Source organism: Sinocyclocheilus grahami, unplaced genomic scaffold (genome assembly GCF_001515645.1).
Source record: "Sinocyclocheilus grahami isolate Dianchi unplaced genomic scaffold, SAMN03320097.WGS_v1.1 scaffold89.1, whole genome shotgun sequence".
NCBI lineage: Eukaryota > Metazoa > Chordata > Actinopteri > Cypriniformes > Cyprinidae > Sinocyclocheilus > Sinocyclocheilus grahami.
Window position 1 is genome coordinate 956053 of NW_015505268.1, and position 15721 is coordinate 971773.

Below are 15721 nucleotides of genomic sequence, written 5' to 3' on the forward strand. Positions count from 1 at the left end.
TGTGTCAGACTTACTTTTGTTAATGAGTATGTAATTTGAATTTAGCAAAAGACAAGTGCTTAAAATCACACATACAGTATCCCTTCAAGAGCAGCCAGCTAATACGATCCTATAATATACAAACACTGACACTGAACATAGCATTAAATCAGGGGAAATAGTGGAAATAATGCATTGATTTTGCATAAGATGAACATTCATTGTCATGATATTGTGTTGTAAGTTTAGAAAAAAACGAATCTGCATATGCATTAATTTGAATATGTTTCAGTGTTAATTAACAACTTTGCATTGCGCCACTTACTGTACATATTCATTTAGCAAATGTTTTTTCCCAAAGTCACTAACAAATGTAAAGTATAACAGATTTTTTATAATGTATATAGAATTAGTGCACTAACAGGATTTAAACAAGTGCAAAAAGATCCATGTCCACCGAATTGCTCATGTTATAGCTTTCTTCATTGGTAATTCATTTGATGAATTAACACAAATGTAAAGCAGAAATATGGCCCTTCAGTAACAATGAGCTTTCAGATCTAAACATTGTTTGTGACATGATATAATTATGTTAAATCAGAGCATAAAGTCTTAAATTCATGGCATCAAGTGTTTTATGCACTCAGTAGTTTTAGTTTTCCAATACAAAAATCTAAACCTCCTTGAGTCAAGATACATTATACTTGATACATCAAGATGCAAGATACTTGAGATGCAAATTAAACATATGAAGTCTTGAAGTTTTGAACAAATCATGAAGTCATAAGTCATAAAACTGAACAAAATGAACTGTGTTCATGCTTAAAACAAGAACAAACTTTTGTCAATGGGGAATGAAAACTTGTTTTCCCTTTGAATTAAGTAGATTTTTCTGAGCCCACTGGCAGATATTTGTTCTTGTTTTAATCATAAACTCACTTCACTTTGATAAATTTCTCATAAACCAAGACTTCCTATTTAATGCCATTTTGCCTCTCAAGTAAATATATCTTGATTTAAGAATCTTTAGACATTTGCACTTAAAAGCAACCAAAATACTGATAAAGTATATATTTATTTATTTTTTATTTTTTTGGGGTGTAAATAGCAGTACAGTAAAAATTATTTCCGTATCAGGGCATTTTAAATTTTTTTCGTAAAATAAATTAGAAAGTAATGGAGATCTATTGGAAGTTATATTTTCAAACCTTGAAGCATTGCTTATACGAGACAAACCTGCAGAAACTGGATAAAAGTGTCTGCCAAATGTAATAAGATCTGATGATACTGTAAGAGGTTCGATTTTAAAACATATTTTACCACTACATTTATCTGAAGCAACTAAAATTCCATTTGTGTTACACATTTTTATACACATTACTGTGCCATTGCTAATGCCGTGCTCTACAGTGTAAGAAAAAAATCCATAGAAGAAACAGAAAAGGGACTGGTAATTTTCTGCCAGGACATTACCCGTTAAGTTTATGGACATTTCTCTTAAGCCTAAAGTACATATATACAAAATACACACACACATGTATATATATATATATACAGTGGGTACGAAAAGTATTCAGACCCCCTTACATTTTTCACTCTTTGTTATATTGCAGCCATTTGCTAAAATCATTTAAGTTAATTTTTTTCCCTCATTAATGTACACACAGCACCCCATATTGACAGAAAAACACAGAATTGTTGACATTTTTGCAGATGTATTAAAAAAAGAAAAACTGAAATATCACATGGTCCTAAGTATTCAGACCCTTTGCTCAGTATTTAGTAGAAGCACCCTTTTGATCTAATACAGCCATGCGTCTTTTTGGGAAAGATGCAACAAGTTTCACTGTATATATATATATATATATATATATATATACTGTAGGTGACATTCTATTGAAGTAGCATAGAGAAAAATGCAGTTGTGTCAGGCTGTAAACACACTTTCGTTTCCAGTTATTTTTTTGTATCACCAATCTTGTGGTCAATAATACTCAAATAATAGTACAAATCTAGCCACATTCAAAACTATTATTTTTGTCCCACTGCCACCTTTGTGTCTGAGTTACTGTAGGCTGACATAGCAGAACAGAAGTTATCCAAGTTCATGCAATATGTATTCATGTCACGTCAGTTTGTGCTGGGAGACAGAACGGCATGTAAATGCATGAAGGGTTCTGTTTTCAGTCCAGGAGTTTTGTTCTCCCTGGATCAGCAGTTGAGGAGCGGCACACTGCCATTCCACCGGTCCATGAGGTCTGCGTTCAACCTGCGTGACACATGGTCTCGCATTTGCTGCTCTCTAGCAATTGATTTTAATGAGTGCTGGGTCTCTCTGACAGCAGAGACATGCAAAGACTTTAGCCTTCAGATCTGACGATTCACTTCTCTTTCATCAACCTGGGCTGTTCGTTCACATCATATGTACATGAGGGTTAGGAGGACCAAGCTTATCTTTACTCTGGAGAGGGTTGCTGAGCATATAGTCATCTGCTTTTTGATAGGTATTCATGAGAGACCCAGTTTATGGTTAGTGCCAGCAAGAGTCTTATCGAAAGCTGCTAATAACTAGATAGCAAGTAAGTTAAAGTCACAAAAACATTGCTGGTCTACAATTCATCTTTCTTCATAATTAGTTTTTGATGTTTTACTGTAGAAAATAAACCCGTGAAATTTACGTAAAAATATGGTATAGCAACAGTTTAGGTTTTACAGAACTCAAACTCAAATTTACAATATAAAAGTTCTACTGATATAGTGTTAATATTCTAGCTAAAGTAATATCATTTATTTTGTACTAATATACTGTATATATATAATGATGTACTGATATAAAAATACAGTACATAATAAAAGAGAGACATGATTAGTTCATCACGTGACACTAAAATTATGCAGAAAGCATAAATTTAACAACAAAAGATGAAACATAAAAAGTAAATGTATATAATTAAATGCAAAAACTATCAAGAAACATAATTATTTAAACAGAATACCATCAAATGTAAAATTGTGGGAATGTCAGTTTATGGTTTTTCTCTGTAAATTATAAGATGACTGTTCGTTTTTACTTCCAAAATCTGTACCATTCTGTGTATAGTAAGGAAACTTGCTGTTAACCAATTCACTTTTTATTTTTATTTATTTATTTATTTATTCATTTATTTTATTTAATTATTTTTACCAAGGCCAAAACAGGCTAATAGCACATGCTAACCCTTTTAGGTTTTTCGGTCAAAAAGGCTCTGCAATCAACTGCAAATTCAACTCTATCTGTTATAGGATGCCTACTTTTTTGTTTCAATTAATTTTTGATAAATCCAAGTTCAGCCTTACGTTCTGTTTTCAGAATATCCTGTTTTTGAAAGTAAAATGTACTGTAAATGGCATTGGTTGATTTTAAATTTTGCTGCATGATGTGAGGTCAGAACATAAATTTATATCACAAACTGACTGACTTTTCAGTGTGACTCACTTCAGTTTTTCTGTAATTCCAATTAAATGAAACAATTATCCGCACTCGTATCACACTGGAGCCAGCCATTCAGCTTTAGCACAATCAATAGGTTAATAAGAGGCAGAATTGTACAACTTTATGAGCTTGAACAAAGCATGCCCATAAGGACTGTAGGCTTACTACTGCTCTCAAATTGACTTCTGAGAAGACAGAATGAGTCTGTGCAAAATGGGAAACATTTGTCTCCATCTTTTTTAAATCCATTGATTTCAGAACAGTTGATTTGGCGTTTTAATTTTAGGGTTGGATCAACCTATGAAAACTGACTCGGTGGTAACTGAACTGAAACTACCCACTAGGGCATCCATAGAAAGGATTAGCTGACATAACCGAAAACTTGCTGAAACCGAGAGATTGTGTAGAGCTGTCATCCTGAATTACCAGTCAAGTGCAGAGTATATCCCTGTACGGAACAGCTTTAGCAAACTCGAGTTTTGAAATGAGAATAGCTAGTGTGTATTCACAGAGAATATCTTTGGCTGCAGTAGGTGAACGTCTTGAAAGTACAAATAGTGCTTCACTGCAAAGTATATTTTGCTTCGAAATCGCTCTTTTGAATTGCTCAGAATGCGCTGTTTTGGTATCATTTTAGTGTAGGAGAGAATAAAGTAACACATGATATTTGTGGTTTGAATTTAGCATGGCACTCACTTAAAAGACATTTTTGTAAATTCTGTGGTTATATTATAAATATTTTATCTTTTTAAGAAAGTTTGGCATTTAAATCAGTATGTGTAACCCATTTTTACTTTTGTAATGTGACACATTTCTAAGTGCAAGAGGATATTCAACAGGTAAAAACTCCAGAGTAAAAGCCCATTCACACCAAGGATAAAAACAATTATAAAGTTTTTATAATCATTCTCATTCTGTGATAATAGTGAAGTCCACATCATGACTATACAGTAACACTAATGACACAGAGATACGATATTGGTGGGTCACTTTCAGAAAGATTTTCTTTCAGCTGATGAACAATAAATCATTAACAGCCAGTCAGAATTTTATGGAAGCTTGTCTCCACCATGGGATTAAAAATAAAGGTAATTGCGACATTTTATCTCACAATTCAGACTTTTTTTTTTTTAAAGTTATAACGTTCTTAGTAATAACCTTTTACATTTTTAATTCCATGGCAGAATTTATTTTTCAAAATGTAATTTCAGAATTCCATGAAACAAGTTAGAATTTTCAAACTCAGACCTTTGAGATGTATATATCTTTAGATGTAAATATATATATATATATATTTTCTTTCTGACCTTTTTTCTCTGAATTGTTAGTTTATATCTAACTTTTTTTCTCATAATTGCAAGAAAAAAAGTTCAAATTGTAAGATAAAATGTTGCAATTACACTTATTCATTCATTCATTCATTCATTCATTCATTCCCATGCAGAAATGGCCTTCCACAGAATCCATCCTCGGTTGTTGGAGTGGACGCTAATATACAGTAGTTATTGATATGATTATCTTTATAGTCATAATTTTTGGTGTGATGGGCCTTTAAGACTTGATTATTTCCATTGGGAATGTATCATTTTATCTCACAATTCAGACTTTTTTTTTTTTAAAGTTATAACGTTCTTAGTAATAACCTTTTACATTTTTAATTCCATGGCAGAATTTATTTTTCAAAATGTAATTTCAGAATTCCATGAAACAAGTTAGAATTTTCAAACTCAGACCTTTGAGATGTATATATCTTTAGATGTAAATATATATATATATATATTTTCTTTCTGACCTTTTTTCTCTGAATTGTTAGTTTATATCTAACTTTTTTTCTCATAATTGCAAGAAAAAAAGTTCAAATTGTAAGATAAAATGTTGCAATTACACTTATTCATTCATTCATTCATTCATTCATTCCCATGCAGAAATGGCCTTCCACAGAATCCATCCTCGGTTGTTGGAGTGGACGCTAATATACAGTAGTTATTGATATGATTATCTTTATAGTCATAATTTTTGGTGTGATGGGCCTTTAAGACTTGATTATTTCCATTGGGAATGTATTTTAAGACTGAACTGAATCTAAATACAAATGAAAAATAAACTCAAACACGAATAATAACCTTGGTTGGACCATATGCTCTAAAGAATTTTGAAGGAAAAACTTGTTTCAAAGATACATAACTACATCCATTCAACTTCCAGTCCAATTAATATTAACCATTTTCCCCCCAAAGTTTTTGAAGATCACAGGCGAAAGCCGTCGCTCTGTTCTCCCGTTTGAACTCTAGTGTTTTCCATTGTCTGTTTTTAATTAGCGCTGTTTTCACTGGCTTGGCACTGGTTCTTGTCTCAGCTCCTCTGCAGCACGCGCTGTTAATCGGCGCTCCTGAGGCTAATTAGCTCATCTGATCATGACAAAGTCGCCACATGACACACAAATTCTTTACGGCGTCTCTGTGCAGCATAGCGCTATCTACTGCTCAGCCACTCATGCAGACCGGACCAGAGTCCCTGAAGTAGATCTCTTCATAACAAGCAGCTAACCACGCTAAAGCTACACTGTTCAAGGGTCTCCTCTATGTGTCATTGAACGTCTGTCGGCCGGGAGGCACTGAAAGATGCCTAAGTGATGCTTGAATTTGGAAAATGGTACAGTCACATGGGCTGGAAATGGACTGTGTTACATAAAAAAGAGCGTGTTTGCGTAAGTATGTGTCTGTTGTAGCGGAAAAAGTGATGGAGATGGTATACTTGACAGGTGGCATATCCTCATACCTTTGTGTGGTTGTCAGTGTGTGTCTACGTGTCCTTACTGTTAGAGGAAGTGTGGGTAGATGAGAACAAAATGTGCCACTCTTTACCCGAGTGCCTGTGTAGAAAAGTAAAACATAGCCGTAGGGCCGTGCGGTATGTGTCGTGTGATATTTGAAATGTGTCAGCTGGTGGAGAATTTGCTAAACCATTTGCTAAACCGTTTATACCACAGTAGATATATTTGTGCAGCTACATATTAGTGGCCAGTCTTTTTATGGCCACTATCTATCTATCTATCTATCTATCTATCTATCTATCTATCTATCTATCTATCTATCTATCTTTGTTATCTTCCTAGTGTGTGTTTACACACACACACGTTTGTTTCCGTGAGTTGTGGGGACTTTCCTTAGACTTCTATTACTTTTGTACTGACCAAACTATATTTTCTATCCCCTAACCCTAAACCTACCCCTTAAAGAAAACCTGTTTGCATTGTTACACTTTCAGATAAACATCATTTACTATTTTTTTTTAAATGTTCGCCTCGTGGGAACCACAGGCCGGTCCCCACAATGTCAAAAATGTCAGGTTTTACTATCATTGTGGGGACATTTGGTCCCCACAATGTAGCAAAACAAGTACACACACACACACACACAAATACACACCCTGTCATTAAAGATGTTTTACCAGTGACTGGTGATTATTTTTGAAGATTATTATTTTTAGTCTTAAGTGTTAATAAAGTGGTAAAAAGTATATTATAAGACGTATATTTATTTGTTATGAAAAATCACATCTTTTAACAGAGAAAGTAATACAGTTTACAATAGAGTACCTCTTATGTGTAAAGTTTTTAATTCACTAAATTATTCGAAAACAGACATTCCTACTCAAGTAATTATGAACCAATTTTCTCACTGAACAAAAATAATAATATATTGTGTTTTCTACTCTTATTGTGCATAAATGTATCCCACTACACTTTTCAAGGTTATTTTTCTCTCTGTGCCTGGGTGTGTGAAGGTCATCTGCACACTGAAGGATTGTGAGAGGGGTGACCAAGTCCCCCGTGGAGCCCGGGCACATGGAGAGAGCGCAAACTCAAGGACTCTGTGTTCCTTTCTTGCTCCATCTGTCTTTATCTTGCACCTGCTAAACAGCGAGAGCCCAGCGGCACACCCTGCTCCCTGCGAAGACATTAATGTCCACCGACAGATCAGATACCACACGGGACACCCACAAACACTGTCTCTTCCACAGTGCCACACAGCAGAGAGGGCACGACCTCTCCACTACTCTCCATATGTTACCGGTAATCACGTGTCTCATGTGATGTATTTAATCCATCCCAATTAAATGATGATTTATGGTGAAGGTGCTTCAACCTTGAAAAAAATCCAATTAACTTTATGAGCAGATTTTTTTAAAAACTTAGCATCCTGTCCTTGATTGTCTCCGTAACTCCATAATAACGATGTCTTTGATCATAAAAAGTTTCATGTGCTCCTGAATTCTAGCAGATTCTGTTGGACAGTTTATCTTCCCTTTTTTGCTTACTATATATACCCTCCCAATTCCCAGTATTGAGGAAACCAAAAAGAGAAGGGCAGTGAGCAATCAGCTTCACCGGTGTGATATATGTGTCTTTCGGGAGAGGTCGAGTAAACTAAGAACTGTGCAAAAGCCTGGAGCCAAAATGAAAGGATTGGGCCAGTATTCCATGCTCTAATGAGAGGTGGAATTTTTTTTCTTTGGGACTGGGTTAAAGGAAGTGAGGTATAACTCCTAAATCTCCCAAGAATGGATAGGAGAAGGTGTCAGGAGTGCTATCACGAAAGCCTTTTATCACCCATTCTCTGCCGTTATCTTCCCTAACCAGCGAGTGAAGGACCAGGAAATAGGACTGATTGTGCAGGGCTGGACTGATCCATCACCGGTCTGGGGCATTTTACAGGTCGCTGTCTGTCTGCAGGAGTTTAGCAGCCAATGTGGCCGTTAATTCATGATACACGACAATCTGTGTAAGGAAACAGAAGAAAAAGGATCTCAGTTTTGTTGCTATCTATTTATCTATCTATCTATCTATCTATCTATCTATCTATCTATCTATCGTTCTGTTGTTCTATCTATCGTTCTATCATTGTCGTTCTATTTATTTATCGTTCTATCATGATGTCATTCTATCTTTCACTCCATCCATCCATCCATCCGTCCGTCTGTCTGTCTGTCTATCATTCTATCATTCTATCATTCTTTCTATGCCATCTAAATTCGCTTCAAGGTATCACTCACTTTCTCTTCTTCTAAATCATATTTGCAGCCTCTCTTCTCTCGTGCAGATCCTCCACCTTTAGTCGTGCGTGCTGGAAGTACTGCAGTCCTGGGCAGCTCAGCATGCTGATCTTGGTGGGCTGCCAGAAATCGTGTACGACTGCAGCTGCCTCTCTCACACTCTATTACTTTCATCTTGCTGGGTACAGAGTTATGTCAGGAAGGCGAGAGCGCCTCGTCCCTCAGTGCTGAGAAACAGACAGAGCCCACTCCACAAAATCTTAACCTGGGGCGAAATAATTATTTGAACGAAATTCAAAGTGCTGCCATCGTTGCCCAATGATTGCCCTTGACCACAGTATCCATCCATCCATCCGTCCGTCTGTCTGTCTGTCTATCATTCTATCATTCTATCATTCTTTCTATGCCATCTAAATTCGCTTCAAGGTATCACTCACTTTGTCTTCTTCTAAATCATATTTGCAGCCTCTCTTCTCTCGTGCAGATCCTCCACCTTTAGTCGTGCGTGCTGGAAGTACTGCAGTCCTGGGCAGCTCAGCATGCTGATCTTGGTGGGCTGCCAGAAATCGTGTACGACTGCAGCTGCCTCTCTCACACTCTATTACTTTCATCTTGCTGGGTACAGAGTTATGGCAGGAAGGCAAGAGCACCCCGTCCCTCAGTTCTGAGAAACAGACAGAACCCACTCCACAAAATCTTAACCTGGGGCGAAATAATTATTTGAACGAAATTCAAAGTGCTGCCATCGTTGCCCAATGATTGCCCTTGACCACAGATGCCGTGTCATGTGTAAAGGCTCAGCATAGGGAAATGAGAAGGAAGGAAGAGGAGAGAGGATTGCTTTTGGGGACTGGAGTCCATGGGATATTTAATCTTCAGCTGAAGGATTCAGGGATGCTACTTTGTCTCTGTAATGGAAGACTGATCAGAAGAGCTTATGTTCTTGTAACTTTGAAGATTCTTTCAAGGGTCTATGACAAACTTATGTAATAGAATCTAGTGTGGTAACCTTGCATACCAATTACCAAGGATCTCAATGACACCTCCTGCCTAGTGTCCTCTGTTCCGGTGTCTAAAGGCATGAGGGAATATTTCATAGGTGATTATTTTTAAATTCAAAGGTTTAAAAATAGTTTTCCTTTTTTGCTGGTCTACTCAGATAAATGATGGAGGATATAAGCCCTGAAAAGAGTGCAGAACAAGATTAATGGGGAGAAAAAAAAACTAACATTCTAGAGTCTCTAGGTCTTGAAATTAAATTTCTTCTCTCACAAGGAGGTTGTAAGAATGGATCCTACACATTGATGTTTCGGAACTAAAGTGATTCATCACCTAAACTCATCTTGGCCGACTTTGCAAATGCCAAAGATTTAATAGAGAAAATTATGAGATGGCACCCACATTCTTATTTACTAAAGCACGTAGGATGTCAATATGTTGCCTTGGATACACCAAATGCTTGTGGAGCTGTTTAATTATGCTGTTTCCTTTCATGTTTCGGTCATTTGTGACCTTGAACATTTTCATGAGTCTATTTTTGTCAGGCAAGCTGAGCTCGTGTATTAAAATGTATATGGCAGTCAAACAAAGCACTGCTTTAAGGGTTTAACTGAAGAAACGGAAAAAAGGCATCTAATCCAAAAGCATAAAGCATAAATTGGGCTGATAGATAGATAGATAGATAGATAGATAGATAGATAGATAGATAGATAGATAGATAGATAGATAGATAGATAGATAGATAGATAGATAGATAGATAGATAGATAGAGGATTTTAAGTCTGCACACTTGTTTTTCCTTGTTTGATAATGATTAAATGCAAAATTATGAACTGTAAATGTAACACTTGTTTGTGATAATTATCTAACTATAGCTAAATGTAGCTATAAATACCACTGAACAGATGATAGAAGTCTCTGATAAATGAGCGTTGGCACTGAATGTTATGTGCATTTTACATGAAATTAAAGTATATATTTGATTAAAAGATCTTTGATTATTTTGTAGCAAGCAACACGTTTCACAGCATCTTCTGAGAGCATTTTGATGTTTCTCCACACCTGTGAACAAAACAAGAATTTGATTTTTTTTTTATAATAACCCAGCCTACTCTGTGTAATTAAGGTATCTAACTCACCTATTTACTCTATAATTTAAAGAAACCCATGCAAATGAACTATAATGAGATATGTCTCATTTCATTTGCATATCAGGTGCTGCTACACATGATGATTAAAAGATCTTTGATTATTTTGTAGCAAGCAACACGTTTCACAGCATCTTCTGAGAGCATTTTGATGTTTCTCCACACCTGTGAACAAAACAAGAATTTGATTTTTTTTTTTATAATAACCCAGCCTACTCTGTGTAATTAAGGTATCTAACTCACCTATTTACTCTATAATTTAAAGAAACCCATGCAAATGAACTATAATGAGATATGTCTCATTTCATTTGCATATCAGGTGCTGCTACACATGCCCCTAATTGTGGATTCGGCAGCCAATTAAAAATGCTTCTCTGGCAGGCTCACAGAGAGGGAGCTGGATATTAACACCTACTCTAATACATTTACACATTAGCATTCAACTAACCAGCAACTGGACCGGACTCACTTACAAATTGCATGCTGCATGTTTGCATTGTGTGCTCTCTTAATTGTCCTTGTCTCACACAATTAGGACTTTTCTTTGGGCCGGTTAATTGGTATTAAGACTTCTGGAATGTTTAAATTGGTTTTTTAACTTTCTTTTCAGACTTCTTATTTCTGCTGCTGGTAAAGTGTTAATAGGGTAGAGTATTCATGTGTGATTGCATCTTCTAGTGTGGTGCGCCGTCACCTAACACACTGTGAAAATAGATTCAGATGTGCAAATTAACACATATCTGTGCATTGCACTGTGTGCCTGCACTTCATCTGCAGTACATCTTTTGTACTTGCATATGTGCGCTGTAAAATATACCTCCATGATATTTTAGAGTAGCTTTTAATTAGGTTGTTTTATACTAAAAGGCAACAGGGGAAACCTACAGGGTGGTGTTAAATGCCCAGCGACACATTTTATGTCACTCTGTACTTCAACTATGCTCAAATAAAACTACTGGTGTGTTCATTTTTCATTAATTCAATACATTTAAGTAAAAACAAAATAGCATGTACATCATAGCGCCATCAAAAGGATAGTTTTATTGCTTCACGGTGCCCTTTCACGGCTCATTAAAATTGCTTGAGCTCTCAGTTATGTTTGAGGTACCAAGTTCGTCTCAAATGCTTCTTCTAAAGCTCCAGGAGGAGAAATTTAAAAAAGTAAATAAAAAGTATAAAATGATACTTTTGCTGCATAAAATGTAATATAATGCTATAAATGAATCGGAATAGTAACTCTGATAATATGGTCTTAGAACAGTCTGAGGAGAAATAAGTTTATATAAAATTTCATTGCTGATACAGTATTTGGGATATTAGCTGTGTCTCAATTCAGGGGCTGCATCAAGAATACAGACTTCAAAGGGTAAATTTTCGAAGGTCATTTATGGTCCATTTATGTACATAATAAAAATTGATCTATAAAATAGCATCTTAGTAAGATACAGTATGTCAAAAATGTGTTGTTGTTGTTGTTGTTGTTTCTTCATTAAAAAAGTGTATTGAAACCCAATGCTTTTATTTAGAAGTTTAATCTGGCATTTTCTCTCTCTCTCTCTCAAAAAAAAATCCCGTCATCACTGGTGAGCAGTGAATCTTCGGATAGTCTAAGGATCCATTTATTGTATCCTTCATGGCCTGGGAAACAAAGGTTGAATTTCAAGACCGCATTTGAAAGAGCTTTCAAAATGGAACAGCCTTCATCGTGCAGCTGTCTAACTCACCTATTTACTCTATAATTTAAAGAAACCCATGCAAATGAACTATAATGAGATATGTCTCATTTCATTTGCATATCAGGTGCTGCTACACATGCCCCTAATTGTGGATTCGGCAGCCAATTAAAAATGCTTCTCTGGCAGGCTCACAGAGATGGAGCTGGATATTAACACCTACTCTAATACATTTACACATTAGCATTCAACTAACCAGCAACTGGACCGGACTCACTTACAAATTGCATGCTGCATGTTTGCATTGTGTGCTCTCTTAATTGTCCTTGTCTCACACAATTAGGACTTTTCTTTGGGCCGGTTAATTGGTATTAAGACTTCTGGAATGTTTAAATTGGTTTTTTAACTTTCTTTTCAGACTTCTTATTTCTGCTGCTGGTAAAGTGTTAATAGGGTAGAGTATTCATGTGTGATTGCATCTTCTAGTGTGGTGCGCCGTCACCTAACACACTGTGAAAATAGATTCAGATGTGCAAATTAACACATATCTGTGCATTGCACTGTGTGCCTGCACTTCATCTGCAGTACATCTTTTGTACTTGCATATGTGCGCTGTAAAATATACCTCCATGATATTTTAGAGTAGCTTTTAATTAGGTTGTTTTATACTAAAAGGCAACAGGGGAAACCTACAGGGTGGTGTTAAATGCCCAGCGACACATTTTATGTCACTCTGTACTTCAACTATGCTCAAATAAAACTACTGGTGTGTTCATTTTTCATTAATTCAATACATTTAAGTAAAAACAAAATAGCATGTACATCATAGCGCCATCAAAAGGATAGTTTTATTGCTTCACGGTGCCCTTTCACGGCTCATTAAAATTGCTTGAGCTCTCAGTTATGTTTGAGGTACCAAGTTCGTCTCAAATGCTTCTTCTAAAGCTCCAGGAGGAGAAATTTAAAAAAGTAAATAAAAAGTATAAAATGATACTTTTGCTGCATAAAATGTAATATAATGCTATAAATGAATCGGAATAGTAACTCTGATAATATGGTCTTAGAACAGTCTGAGGAGAAATAAGTTTATATAAAATTTCATTGCTGATACAGTATTTGGGATATTAGCTGTGTCTCAATTCAGGGGCTGCATCAAGAATACAGACTTCAAAGGGTACATTTTCGAAGGTCATTTATGGTCCATTTATGTACATAATAAAAATGTATCTATAAAATAGCATCTTAGTAAGATTTTCTCTCTCTCTCTCAAAAAAAAAAAATCCCGTCATCACTGGTGAGCAGTGAATCTTCGGATAGTCTAAGGATCCATTTATTGTATCCTTCATGGCCTGGGAAACAAAGGTTGGATTTCAAGACCACATTTGAAAGAGCTTTCAAAATGGAACAGCCTTCATCGTGCAGCTGTGACACATTCAGTCTTCGAATGCAGCCTTCAAAGGATGCAGTCTCTGAATTGGGACAGAGCTATTATTTATTTGAGAAATCGAAGAGGTCTCGTTTATGATCTTTCTTGCTTTCATTGAGTTTAAATGTTTACTTTTAAGTGTAACTTTATGCAGATTTGCATGCTGTAGCAGCAGTAGTGCCAGCACTATGCTCTGCGTCTGATTGGTGTTGCTAAAGTCATATTTTCCTCATGACTGGAGGCCATGCTGTTGTTTTCACTGCTGGTTTCTGGCTTTTGAAGCTCTTATTTTTACCATAGATCATAATGGTATGTATTAATAACCTGTGGTTTTTAAATAATGAACATTTGTACAGGGGAAATTGCTTTTTTTATCATAGAAGGAGTTTCAGTTAAGTTAACTGCTATATTACACTAGCTCTGCTTGTCACATGTCAGTATTAGGTAAGAGTGACTGATAGCTCATTACTGGGCCTGGTAAATGTCAAAATAGGTTGACTAAGGTCAGGCTTAAGGTCCACTGACTGACACAGATAAAGGCCACAGAGAAAGGTAAGACTCAATGATTTGCCATTAGGACAGAATTACTTGAGCCCTCAAGAAACCAACAGCATGGTGCTAATATTAAAGGAAAAAGACTAGATTCATTTTCGAAGGTCATTTATGGTCCATTTATGTACATAATAAAAATGTATCTATAAAATAGCATCTTAGTAAGATTTTCTCTCTCTCTCTCAAAAAAAAAAAATCCCGTCATCACTGGTGAGCAGTGAATCTTCGGATAGTCTAAGGATCCATTTATTGTATCCTTCATGGCCTGGGAAACAAAGGTTGGATTTCAAGACCACATTTGAAAGAGCTTTCAAAATGGAACAGCCTTCATCGTGCAGCTGTGACACATTCAGTCTTCGAATGCAGCCTTCAAAGGATGCAGTCTCTGAATTGGGACAGAGCTATTATTTATTTGAGAAATCGAAGAGGTCTCGTTTATGATCTTTCTTGCTTTCATTGAGTTTAAATGTTTACTTTTAAGTGTAACTTTATGCAGGTTTGCATGCTGTAGCAGCAGTAGTGCCAGCACTATGCTCTGCATCTGATTGGTGTTGCTAAAGTCATATTTTCCTCATGACTGGAGGCCATGCTGTTGTTTTCACTGCTGGTTTCTGGCTTTTGAAGCTCTTATTTTTACCATAGATCATAATGGTATGTATTAATAACCTGTGGTTTTTAAATAATGAACATTTGTACAGGGGAAATTGCTTTTTTATCATAGAAGGAGTTTCAGTTAAGTTAACTGCTATATTACACTAGCTCTGCTTGTCACATGTCAGTATTAGGTAAGAGTGACTGATAGCTCATTACTGGGCCTGGTAAATGTCAAAATAGGTTGACTAAGGTCAGGCTTAAGGTCCACTGACTGACACAGATAAAGGCCACAGAGAAAGGTCAGACTCAATGATTTGCCATTAGGACAGAATTACTTGAGCCCTCAAGAAACCAACAGCATGGTGCTAATATTAAAGGAATTACTTGGACCAAGAACTAGGTATGTTTCATGAGCTATAAATGAGAAAAATCGAAGCCCTCAAATTCTCCTCTGTTGATCTCTGGCACTTGACTTGGCATTGTAAAGTATTAGCCGTCTAAATATGCCTTTTCTTATTCAGTGCAAACATATCATCCTCCACTGTGACTCCCAGAAGTCAGCCATCGATCTCGCAGCCATTCTGATTCCCAAGATAACTAACATCATTATTCAAATTCGGGCTCGCCTACGTCCCTCCCAGCCTCTGCCTGTGTGTGACGGAATTTGTTTGCATTCAGTTAATCGTGAGATCTATGAAAACTCATTCGAGGACAATCCCATTCCCAGCATGACGCTCATGAGAATGCTATGGACGGGTCAGAGCGACACTTGAAAAGCTCTCGAGTGAGTCTCATCAGAATACATTATTCAAATGCACAGTGT

At 36.2% G+C, this 15721-nt stretch overlaps 1 protein-coding gene across 1 annotated transcript in view; it reads right to left on the bottom strand.

The window, feature by feature from the left end:
* The window catches only part of LOC107587069 (complexin-1), a 54311-nt gene that overhangs the window by 10127 nt on the left and 28463 nt on the right, over nt 1–15721 (bottom strand). The window lies entirely within an intron of this gene.